The following is a 13096-nucleotide window of genomic DNA, read 5'->3' on the forward strand; positions in this document are numbered from 1 at the left end:
AATGGCTATTAGGGTGTGAATAATTCAATACCACAAGGGCTGCTAATGTAAAAACATTGCCTTTGCGATTTATTTATTTTTTAAAGCACACGTGTGCAGGCATAATTGTCATGGGAATTTTCAATCCCAATGATAATAACTATCAATCAATCAATAGCTTTGTCCAATCCCCGAGGTTTGTAAGACCATGGGTTTAATAATAATTAGTCAAAGACTCAGTTCAAGCAAAAGGCTAGTAAGGTTTATTCAGAGAACGTTCTAAAGTTAAGAATACAAAAACATCAATTTTATAGCTGCGCACATACTTCCACACAAACAGTAGGTACCCTACGCACATACATAGGTGAAACAGTAGGTGAGTTTTTCCTTCTCCCCAGTTCTCACCACTTGTTCTCACCACTTCCATTCCCCTGAGATTAGGAGACAGAAGTACTCCATGTCCCTCCCAAGTCCTCAACAGTTCCATTCCCCGTCCTCTCTCCAAGATCTCTCAGAGGCCTAGCTGACCTGAGACCTTGAGAAGTACTCCATGTCCTCTCCCAAGTCTCTCAGAGGCCTAGCTGACCTGAGACCTTGAGAAGTACTCCAAGATGTCCCTCTCCCAAGTCTCTCAGAGGCCTAGCTGACCTGAGACCTTGAGAAGTACTCCCTGTCCTCTCTCCAAGATCTCTCAGAGGCCTAGCTGACCTGAGACCTTGAGAAGTACTCCCTGTCCTCTCTCCAAGATCTCCAAGATCTCTCAGAGGCCTAGCTGACCTGAGACCTTGAGAAGTACTCCCTGTCCTCTCTCCAAGATCTCTCAGAGACCTTGCCTAAGATCTGACCTGAGACCTTGAAGAAGTCTCCCAGAGGCCTCCCTGTCCCCTCCTCTCCCAAGATCTCTCAGAGGCCTAGCTGACCTGAGACCTTGAGAAGTACTCCATGTCCTCTCCCAAGTCTCTCAGAGGCCTAGCTGACCTGAGACCTTGAGAAGTACTCCCTGTCCTCTCTCCAAGATCTCTCAGAGGCCTAGCTGACCTGAGACCTTGAGAAGTACTCCCTGTCCTCTCTCCAAGATCTCTCAGAGGCCTAGCTGACCTGAGACCTTGAGAAGTACTCCCTGTCCTCTCTCCAAGATCTCCCAGAGGCCTAGCTGACCTGAGACCTTGAGAAGTACTCCCTGTCCTCTCTCCAAGATCTCTCAGAGGCCTAGCTGACCTGAAACCTTGAGAAGTACTCCCTGTCCTCTCTCCAAGATCTCTCAGAGGCCTAGCTGACCTGAGACCTTGAGAAGTACTCCCTGTCCTCTCTCCAAGATCTCCCAGACCTGAGACCTAGCTGACCTGAGAGACCTTGAGAAGTACTCCATGTCCTCTCTCCAAGATCTCTCAGAGGCCTAGCTGACCTGAGACCTTGAGAAGTACTCCATGTCCTCTCCCAAGTCTCTCAGAGGCCTAGCTGACCTGAGACCTTGAGAAGTACTCCATGTCCTCTCTCCAAGTCTCTCAGAGGCCTCTGACCTGAAGATCTCCATGTCCTCTCTCCAGATCTCCCAGAGGCCTAGCTGACCTGAGACCTTGAGAAGTACTCCATGTCCTCTCTCCAAGATCTCCCAGAGGCCTACCTGCCTGACCTGAGACCTTGACCTGAGACCTTGTACTCCATGTCCTCTCTCCAAGTCTCCTCAGAGGCCTCTCTCCAAGCTGACCTGACCTGAGACCTTACTCCATGTCCTCTCCCAAGTCTCTCAGAGGCCTAGCTGACCTGAGACCTTGAGAAGTACTCCATGTCCTCTCCCAAGTCTCCCAAGTACCTGAGACCTTGAGAAGTACTCCTGTCCTCTCCCAAGATCTTTCAGAGGCCTAGCTGACCTGAGACCTTGAGAAGTACTCCATGTCCTCTCTCCAAGATCTCCCAGAGGCCTCTGACCTGAGACCTTGAGAAGTACTCCATGTCCTCTCCCAAGCTGAGGCCTGACCTGAGACCTTGAGTACTCCCTGTCCTCTCTCCAAGATCTCCCAGAGGCCTAGCTGACCTGAGACCTTGAGAAGTACTCCATGTCCTCTCCAAGAGAGGCCTCTCCTGAGACAGAGTACTCCATGTCCTCTCCCAAGCTGACCTGACCTGAGACCTTGAGAAGTACTCCCTGTCCTCTCTCCAAGATCTCCAGAGGCCTAGCTGACCTGAGACCTTGAGAAGTACTCCATGTCCTCTCCCAAGTCTCTCAGAGGCCCATGTCCTCTCCCAAGCTGACCTGAGACCTTGAGAAGTACTCCATGTCCTCTCCCAAGTCTCTCAGAGGCCTAGCTGACCTGAGACCTTGAGAAGTACTCCCTGTCCTCTCCCAAGTCTTCAGAGGCCTAGCTGACCTGAGACCTTGAGAAGTACTGTCCTCTCCCAAGATCTCTCAGAGGCCTAGCCCTGAGACCTTGAGAAGTCTCCATGTCCTCTCCCAAGATCTCCCAGAGGCCTAGCTGACCTGAGACCTTGAGAAGTACTCCATGTCCTCTCCCAAGTCTCTCAGAGGCCTAGCTGACCTGAGACCTTGAGAAGTACTCCATGTCCTCTCCCAAGATCTCTCAGAGGCCTAGCTGACCTGAGACCTTGAGAAGTACTCCATGTCCTCTCCCAAGTCTCTCAGAGGCCTCTGACCTGAGACCTTGAGAAGTACTCCCTGTCCTCTCCCAAGTCTCTCAGAGGCCTGCTGACCTGAGACCTTGAGAAGTACTCCTCTCCAAGTCCTCTGACTCCAGAAGAGGCCTAGCTGACCTGAGACCTGTCCTGTCTCCCAAGATCTCCCAGAGGCCTAGCTGACCTGAGACCTTGAGAAGTACTCCATGTCCTCTCCCAAGTCTCTCAGAGGCCTAGCTGACCTGAGACCTTGAGAAGTACTCCCTGTCCTCTCTCCAAGATCTCTCAGAGGCCTAGCTGACCTGAGACCTTGAGAAGTACTCCATGTCCTCTCCCAAGTCTCTCAGAGGCCTAGCTGACCTGAGACCTTGAGAAGTACTCCATGTCCTCTCCCAAGTCTCTCAGAGGCCTAGCTGACCTGAGACCTTGAGAAGTACTCCATGTCCTCTCCCAAGTCTCTCAGAGGCCTAGCTGACCTGAGACCTTGAGAAGTACTCCATGTCCTCTCCCAAGTCTCTCAGAGGCCTAGCTGACCTGAGACCTTGAGAAGTACTCCCTGTCCTCTCCCAAGTCTCTCAGAGGCCTAGCTGACCTGAGACCTTGAGAAGTACTCCATGTCCTCTCCCAAGTCTCTCAGAGGCCTAGCTGACCTGAGACCTTGAGAAGTACTCCCTGTCCTCTCCCAAGTCTCTCAGAGGCCTAGCTGACCTGAGACCTTGAGAAGTACTCCATGTCCTCTCCCAAGTCTCTCAGAGGCCTGCTGACCTGAGACCTTGAGAAGTACTGACCTGAGACCTGAGAAGTACTCCTCTCCCAAGTCTCTCAGAGGCCTAGCTGACCTGAGACCTTGAGAAGTACTCCATGTCCTCTCCCAAGTCTCTCAGAGGCCTAGCTGACCTGAGACCTTGAGAAGTACTCCATGTCCTCTCCCAAGTCTCTCAGAGGCCTCCTGAGACCTCTCCATGTCCTCTCCCAAGTCTCTCAGAGGCCTAGCTGACCTGAGACGTTGAGAAGTACTCCCTGTCCTCTCCCAAGTCTCTCAGAGGCCTAGCTGACCTGAGACCTTGAGAAGTACTCCATGTCCTCTCCCAAGTCTCTCAGAGGCCTAGCCAGGTCGGCTCCGAAGCTACGCCTTTTGCTCAGACAGTCTGTGTTTTTCCACTATACAGACACATTGTTTAACCTAATTCTGACTAAAACTACACACATCATCAGATTATAAATGTATGATTCTAATCAATTTCATACAATTATTTCAGAGTGGAATTATTTCATCATTAACTTTCAACATTTAAATTATTTTATCAATAATCCAATCGTGTGATGGTGTCCTTTCTGACATCCATGTAAACTCTCGGCAGGGAGTCGCAGAGCAGAGTGCGAAACTTAGAAAGCACAAGAGTTCCATACCTTTGACCAAATTGAACTTCTCGGGAATCGAGCGGTGTTGCAGCACAATAACACTTACTCCTAGAATGATGTTGGAGTGAATCCTTCTCCACTATTCAGCTTTACTGCCCCCTGCCCTCTGTGTCAATGAGGGTGAATGATCTGACAGGAAACAGTAGAAATAGCAATAGTACAAGTATAGCTGTTTAATGTGTCACTTCAAGTGTCATGAAATGATCTGTATCCCAGACATATTAAGGCCTACTGTACATCAACTCCAGGCTCAGTCCCTGAGAGTTCAGGGTCATGACCCCAGCGGATGTGAGGATTTACCCAGTCCCACAGAGCACTTACGTAATTATTCCAATTTCTAGAACAACGGCGGGATCGAACCCACCATGAGCCCGCAATCCTGTTAAATCAGGTCTTAGAATGCACTGACCATATGAGAAGTTACAGAAAATATGCACTGTGAAAGAAAGATGAGATCAGGGAAGGAAAATATGGATTTAAAACAGTGTATTCCTGAGATCTCTCAATCTAATGCACCTCTCTTTCTCCTAACACGCTGCAGCATCATCTCTCCATCTGTCTCTCTACTGTGTCCCTCTATTTTTTACCTCTTAACAATTTTTTCGCTCTCTCACATCCCTTCATTCTCTCTACTGTATCCATCTTTGGAGAGAAGGTGCTGGAGGGAGGGCCACATCTGTCACAGGAGTACACTGCCAGCACTGAAGAGAGAACAGACAGAGGGCACTGTGTCAGCCCACTCACACACATGTACGCATACGCACACACACTAGCCAGTATATGCCCACAAAAATACTATACAGTCACAAATACTTTCGTAGCCTACGATTGATGTGCTTAACCTCTTTTTACAGAAACAATGCCACAGTGCAGTCACAATCTGCACAAAGAACACACCCTTCAGATTAAGCTCCCGAGTCCTGAGTTTCAGGTCACCTTCACCTTCAAAGGATAAACCCTTTACTGTAGAGTATATCTCCTAAACTACCATTTTAATCATCTCTGTTTAAAAATAGCCCTTTCTTCATACAGTAACTTGCTTTAAAATGAATCTCATCTTGAACACAAGCTTTGATTGCAAATATTCCTTCTTCATTCATTCAGTCCCTCTTGCGCTGAGCCTGGGCACGAACCCAGAGTCTTTGGTGGCACAGCTGGCGCCCTTAACCACTGCACCACCCGGGAGGACCCCACTCAAGCTCTATGCCAGTAATAATGGTTTATGATGAGATGATGATCCCTATTCCAAAGATTGTGCCCATTTGTTTGTGGTGTGTGATAGTGAATTCATTCGTTGAACCAAGATGAACCAAGACACAAATAGCTCTCCTTCCACTTCCCCACTGTTGCTACAGTACAGCACGATTAAAAACTGAACTAATGGTGTTAATCTGAGGGAAAATAGGTTGAGACCCCTGAAAGAGGCAGCAGGATGTAGCGTGGGGACCGTATTCAGTGGCTTATGGCTGGAGGAGGTTGCTCTGCAGGTATCGAGAAGATGCAGGTAACAGCATGTGTCTCTTCACTCTGCTGTCCTCTGTCGCTGTCTCAGCACAGCAGAGTCCACCCGAAGGGGCACTGGATGACAGCCCAGATACTTTATCATTTGTAATTTTATTGAATCTTCATTTTTTAAATTTCATCTTTATTTAATCAGGTAGGCCAGTTGAGAACAATTTCTTCGACCTGGCCAAGATAGAGCAAAGCAGTGCGACACAAACAAGTTACACATGGAATAAACAAACGTACAGACAATAACACAATAGAAAAATCGCAGCCAAAAGAGGATTTTGCTTTGGGGTGACCAGTGAAATATACCTGCTGGAGAGCATACAACGGCTGGGTGCTGGTATGGTGACCAGTGAGCTGAGATACAATGGGGCTTTACCTAGCAAAGACTTATAGACTACCTGTAGCCAGTGGGTTTGACAACGAATATGAAGCGAGGGCCAGCCAACGAGAGCATACAGGTCACAGTGGTGGGTAGTATATGGGGCTTTGGTGACAAAGCAGATAGACTACATCTAATTTGCTGAGTAGAGTGTTGGAGGCTATTTTGTAAATTACGCCACCAAAGTCAAGAAAAAGGAAGTTGATTCTAGATTTAATTTTGGATTGGAGATGCTTAATGTGAGTCTGGAAGGAGAGTTTACAGTCTGGCCAGACACCTAGGTATTTGTAGTTGTCCACATATTCGAAGTCAGAACCATCCAAAGTAGTGATGCAAGATGGGTGGGCGGGCGGGTGCGGGCAGCGATCGGTTGAAGAGCATGGATTTAGTTTTACTAGCATTTAAGAGCAGTTGGCGGCCACGGATGGAGTGTTGTATGGTATAGAAGCTCATCTGGAGGTTTGTTAACACAGTGTCCAAAGAAGGGCCAGAAGTATACAGAATGGTGTCGTCTGCGTAGAGGTGGATAAGAGAATCACCAGCAGCAAGAGCGACATCATTGATGTATACAGAGAAAAGAGTCGGCGCAAGAATTGAACCCTGTGGCACCCACATAGAGACTGCCATAGGTCCTGACAACAGGCCCTCCGATTTGACACACTGAACTCTATCTGAGAAGTAGTTGGTAAACCAGGTGAGGCAGTCATTTGAGAAACCAAGGCTGTTGAGTCTGTCGATAAGAATGTGATGATTGACAGAGTCAAAAGCCTTGGCCAGGTCGATGAATACGGTTGCACAATATTGTCTTTTATCGATGGCGGTTATGATAACGTTTAGGACCTAGAGCATGGCTGAGGTGCACCCATGACCAGCTCGGAAAACAGATTGCATAGCGAAGAAGGTGCAGTGGGATTCGAAATGGTCGGTGATCTGTTAACTTGGCTTTTGAAGACTTTAGAAAGGCAGAGTAGGAGAGATATAGGTCTGTAACAGTTTAGGTGTAGAGTGTCACCCCCTTTGACGAGGGGGATGACCGCAGCAGCTTTCCAGTCTTTAGGGATCTCAGACGATATGAAAGAGGTTGAAAAGGCTAGTAATATGGATTGCAACAATTGCGGCGGATAATTTTAGAAAGAGAGGGTCCAGGTTGTCCAGCCCAGCTGATTTGTAGGGGTCCATTTTTTGCAGCTCTTTCAGAACATCAGTTATCTGGATTTAACTGGGGTAGGGGTAGCCAGATGGAAAGCATGGCCAGCCGTAGAAAAATTATTATTGAAATTCTCGATTATCGTAGATTTATTGGTGGTGACAGTGTTTCCTAGCCTCAGTGCAGTGGGCAGCTGGGAGGAGGTGCTCTTATTCTCCATGGACGTTACAGTTTCCCAGAACGTTTTGGGTTTGTCCTACAGGATGAAAAGTTCTGTTTGAAAAAGCTAGCCTTTGCTTTCCTAACTGCCTGTGTATATTGGTTCCTAACTTCCATGAAAAGTTGCATATCGCGGGGGCAATTTTGTAGGTTCTCTCTGCAGTAGATTTTAACTCCACCCCCTTTGGCAGTTCTATCTTGTCGGAAAATGTTGTAGTTGGGGATGGAAATTTAAGTCAGGATTCAGTCACGGCTCGGACAACAGGGTTGGCGGAGTGTGCTAAAGCAGTGAATAAAACAAACTTTGCAAGGAGACTTCTGACGTTAACTTGCATGAAACCACGCCTTTTACGGTTACAGATGTCAACAAATGATAGTGTCTGGGGAATAGGAGTGGAACTGGGGGATACAGGGCCGGAGTTAACCTCAACATCAGAGGAGGAGTTGGATAAGGGTTCGGCTAAAGGCTATAAGAACTGAGAATACAAGAGAATACAAGGTGCAGTTTTCTGGGCGTGGTAGAATAGATTCAAGGCATAATGTACAGACAAGTGTATGGTAGTATGTGAGTACAGTGGAGGTAAACCTAGGCATTGAGTGATGATGAGAAAACTTGTCCCTCCAGAGACTAAACCTAAGCCAGGTGAGGTCTCCGCATATGTGTGTGGGGTGGGACGAAAGAGCTATCTAAGGCATTTTGAGCGGGACTGAAGGCTCTACAGGGAAATAAAACAGTAAAAACTACCCAAGACAGCAGTAGAGATAGGCAGAATGCAATCACTGGTGTTGATTAGGAGAGCTAAGACAACAACAGGTAAATGGCGATGAATGGGCAGAGCGGGTTAGTTAGGTACATACAGGACCTGAGTTCAAGGCTGGGGCTGACAAGTAAACTAAATAAGGCACCATGTTATTGAAACAGTCCAGGGGGCATCAGCTGTGTAGCCGTGATCATAGGGTCAAAAGCGCAGCAAAAGGTGAGTCAGGGTGATGTTCGGTAGTCACTACTACGCTAGGCGAGCAGGGGACACAGCGGTCAGAAAAGCTAGCGAGCCGGGGCTAGATGTTCGACGACATCGTAACATAATAGCCTATTGAGACTACATCGGGGGATCACGTCAGCAGTCCACTCGTGATGGATCGGCGGGGCTCCGTGTCGACAAAAAAGGGTCCAGGCCAATTGGCAAAGGAGGTATTGTAGCCCTAAAATTAGCTAGAATATGGGCCTAGCTCGAAGCTAGCTCAAGGCTAGCTGGTGCTTGCTTCGGGACAGAGGCTAACAATCCGGTGATATGGTAGAGAGAAGCAGTCCGATATGTGTTGATATCGCGCTGTGCAGACTGGCAGGTGTTGTCCGAGCTAAGGCTGGCTGATGACGGAGGAAAAGGCGAGGACCGCTAGCCGTGGCTAACAAAGACGAGTAGCTAGTTAGCTGGCTAGCTCCTGATGGAAGTTCAAGTTATAAGGAATAAAAATAGCAGAGTCGTACCACATTGTGTGAGGCAGGTTGCAGGAAAGTATACTTAATTTGTAGATCGACTGTGAGATTAAGATATATATGAAAAAGACCGGCTATTTACATGGGATAAGACAAAGATAGACACACACGTCCTACTGCAGCACCATCTTGGTTCAATTTTTAACTGGGCAAGTCAGTTAAGAACAAAATCTTATTTAAAAATGAAGGCCTACCAAAAGGCAAAATGCCTCCTGCGGTGACGGACGGGGTTGGGAAAAATAAATAAATAAATATATAGGACAAAACACACATCACGATAAGAGAGACAACACAACACTACATAAAGAAACAACAACAAAGCAAGGCAGCAACACATGACAACACAGCACGGTAGCAACACAACATTACAACAACATGGTAGCAACACAACATGGTAGCAGCACAAAACATGGTACAAACATTATTGGGCACAGACAACACCACAAAGGGCAAGAAGGTAGAGACAACAATACATCACGCAAAGCAACCACAACTGTCAGTAAAGAGTGTCCATAATTGGGTCTTTGAATGAAGAGATTGAGATAAAACTGTCCAGTTTGAGTGTTTGTTGCAGCTCGTTCCAGTTGCTAGCTGCAGCGAACTGTATTGACGAGCGACCCAGGGATGTGTGTGCTTTAGGGACTTTTAACATAATGTGACTGGCAGAACGGATGTTGTATTTGGAGAATGAGGCCTGCAGTAGATATCTCAGATAGGAGGGAGTGAGGGCGAAGAGGGTTTTATAAATAAGCATCAATCAGTGTGTCTTGCGACGGGTATACAAAGATGACCAGTTTACAGAGGAGTATATAGTGATGCAGTGATGTGTCCTATAAGGAGCATTGGTGGCAAATCTGATGGCCGAATGGTACAGAACATCTAGCCGCTCGAGAGCACCCTTACCTGCCGATCTATAAATGATGTTTCCGTAATCCAGCATGGATAGGATGGTCATCTGAATCAGGGTTAGTATGGAATCTGGGGTGAAAGAGGAGCGATGGACTACAATAGAGGAAACTAATTCTAGATTTACCTTTAGCCTGCAGCTTTGATATGTGCTGAGAGAAGGACTGTGTACCGTCTAGCCATACTCCAAAGTACAGAACTTGTATGAGGTGACTAATTCAAGATCTAAACCTTCAGAGATAAACTCAGCAAAAAAATAAACAAATAAACGTTTCAGGACCCTGTCTGTCAAAGATAATTCGTAAAAATTCAAATAACTTCACAGATCTTCATTGTAAAGGGTTTAAACCCTGTTACCCATGCTCGTTCAATGAACCATAAACAATTAATGAACATGCACCTGTGGAATGGTCGTTAAGATACTAACAGCTTACAGACGGTAGGCAATTAAGGTCAGTTATGAAAAGTTAGGTCACTAAAGAGATCTTTCTAAAACACCAAAAGAAAGATGCCCAGGGTCCCTGCTCACCTGCGTGAATGTGCCTTAGGCATGCCATAAGGAGGCATGAGGACTGCAGATGTGGCCATGGCAATAAACTCTTTCACTCAAACCAAGAATTTACAACTTTCAGATGAGACTAAATAAGGTGAGGATTAAATATTGACTGCTACTGACGTAAAATATTACCAGGTCTTTAAGAGTTTATTCGGAAGATAACAGCTCTATAAACATTCTTTCGTGGTGCCCCGAATTTCTAGTTAATTATTTATCTGAGTAGCTTAAATCAGGTAATATTAATTACAGAAAAATGCTTTTATAGAATAGCATATCACTTAATCCGGCATAGCCAAAGACACGACAATATACAGTACCTTTGGAAAGTATTCAGACCCCTTGACTTTTTCCACATTTTGTTACGTCACAGCCTTATTCTAAAATGTATTAAATAAATCCTCAGCAATATACACACAATACGGCATAATGACAAAGCAAAAACAAAAATACCTTATTTACAGAAGTATTCAGACCCTTTGCTATGAGACTTGAAATTGAGCTCAGGTGCATCCTGTTTCCATTGATAATCCTTGAGATTTTTCTACAACTTGGAGTCCACCTGTGGTAAATTCAATTGATTTGGAAAGGCACACACCTGTCTATATAAGGTCCTACAGATGACAGTGCATGTCAGAGCAAAAACCAAGCCATGAAATTGAAGGAATTGTCTGTAGAGCTTCGAGACAGGATTGTGTCGAAGCACAGATATGGGGAAGGGTACAAAAAAATGATTGAAGGTCCCCAAGAACACATCGATCTTAAATGGAAGACATTTGGAACTTCCAAGACTCTCCCTAGAGCTGGCCGCCAGGCCAAACTGAGCAATCGGGGGAGAAGGGCATCGATTAGGGAGGTGACCAAGGGGTTCTGACAGAGCTCTAGAGTTCGTCTGTGGAGATGGGAGAACCTTCCAGAAGGACAACAATCTCTGCAGCACTCCAACAATCAGGCCTTTATGGTCGAGTGGCCAGATGGAAGCCCGACAGTAAAAGGCACACGACAGCCCGCTTGGAGTTTGCCAAAAGGCACCTAAAGACTCACAAATCATGATAAATAAGATTCTCTGGTCTGATGAAACCAAGATGGAACTCTTTGGTCTGAATGCCAAGCACCAAGTCTGGAGGAAACAAGCATGGTGGTGGCAGCATCAAGCTGTGGGGGCTGTTTTTCAGCGGCACGGACTGGGAGACTAGTCAGGATTGAGGCAAAGATGAACTGATCAAAGTACAGAGACATCCTTGTCTCTAGAGCGCTCAGGACCTCAGACTGGGGCGAAGGTTCACCTTCCAACAGGACAACGACCCTATGCCCACAGCCAAGACAACGCAGGAGTGGCTTCGGGACAAGTCTCTGAATGTCCTTGAGTGACCAGCTAGAGCCCGGACTTGAACCAAATAGAACATCTCTAGAGAAACTTAGCTGTGCAGCAACGTTCCCCATCCTACCTGACAGAACTTGAGAGGATCTGCAGAGAAGAATGAGAGAAACTCCCCAAAGGTGCTTCAACAAAGTACTGAGTAAAGGGTCTGAATACTTATGTAAATGTGATGACATTTTTATTTTATTGGCTAAAAATGTCTATAAAATGGTTTTTGATTCGTCATTCTAGGGCATTGTTTGTAAATTAATGAGGGAAAAAAACAATTTAATCAATTTTAGAATAAGGCTGTAACACAAAAAAGTTAAGGGTTCTGAATACTTTCCGAAGGCACTGTACATTACATATTTCAGTAGTTCTCTTGGCTCTACAAAATTATTAAGTTACCACTTGACAATAATACTCGTAAAGTGGCTTGTAAATATTTTAGTCAATGGGGTCCAGGTCTCGAATAGGAGTGTGGTTAAATTAAGTGGAAGATGTCCCTTGAGTATGGTCATTGTCCCTTGGTCATCCGGTGTCCGGCCATGCATCTTGCTGAATGACCAGACGGAGCAGAAGGTCAGACACCAGGTGCACTGAGATGTGACAATAAACATTATAATGGCCCTTGTTAATAGCCTCTCTCTCTGTTCCCATTTTGTGGGAGATAATGACATGGTCATTTCTGTGTCTTGTTTGTCCAGCGTGCATGATATGAGGTCACAGGAGATGGGGTTAAAAGGTGTGGGTTGTGTTCTGCTGCTGGCTCATTGGTCAGGCCATCAGCGATGTTACGGAGAGCTGCAGGATCGATTCCCAGCCATGTCTGCCGTAGCATCCATACAGTAGGCTATTCTTAGTTGCAGGTTGAGAAATGGGCTGTGTAGCAGGTGCTGTAAATCTTCATGTTCTCTGTGTCATGTGGTGGTGTTGGATGTGGGCGTGAGCTATCTGGGAAACAGTCCATGTTTCATGCCTGAGAAGGTTATACACAATACCAGTGCCAACAGAAATCCTGGATTTAAAATGGATTACATGTAGATTGTGTGTGACTGGCCTACATCCAATACCCTATAATGTCAAAGAGGAATTATGTTTTTAAGTATCCAGCCCCTTTGTAATGGCAAGCCTAAATAAGTTCAGGAGTAAAAATGTCCTTAACAGGTCACCTAATAAATTGCATGGACTCACTGTGTGCAATAACTGTGTTTAACATGATTTTTGAATGACTTCCTCATCTCTGTACCCCACACATTCAATTATCTGTAAGGTCCCTCGGTCAAGCAGTGAATTTCAAACACAGATTCAACCACAAAGACCAGGGAGGTTTTCCAATATCTTGCAAAGAAGGGCACCTATTGGTAGATGGGTAAAAATAAAAAAGCAGACATTGAATATTGAATGTGCATAAATTAACTTAATGTCCCGAATAAAAAACATTATGTTTGGGGCAAATCCAACACATCACTGAGTACCACTCTTCATAT

This window comes from Oncorhynchus masou, chromosome 32, assembly GCF_036934945.1.
Source record: "Oncorhynchus masou masou isolate Uvic2021 chromosome 32, UVic_Omas_1.1, whole genome shotgun sequence".
Lineage (NCBI taxonomy): Eukaryota > Metazoa > Chordata > Actinopteri > Salmoniformes > Salmonidae > Oncorhynchus > Oncorhynchus masou.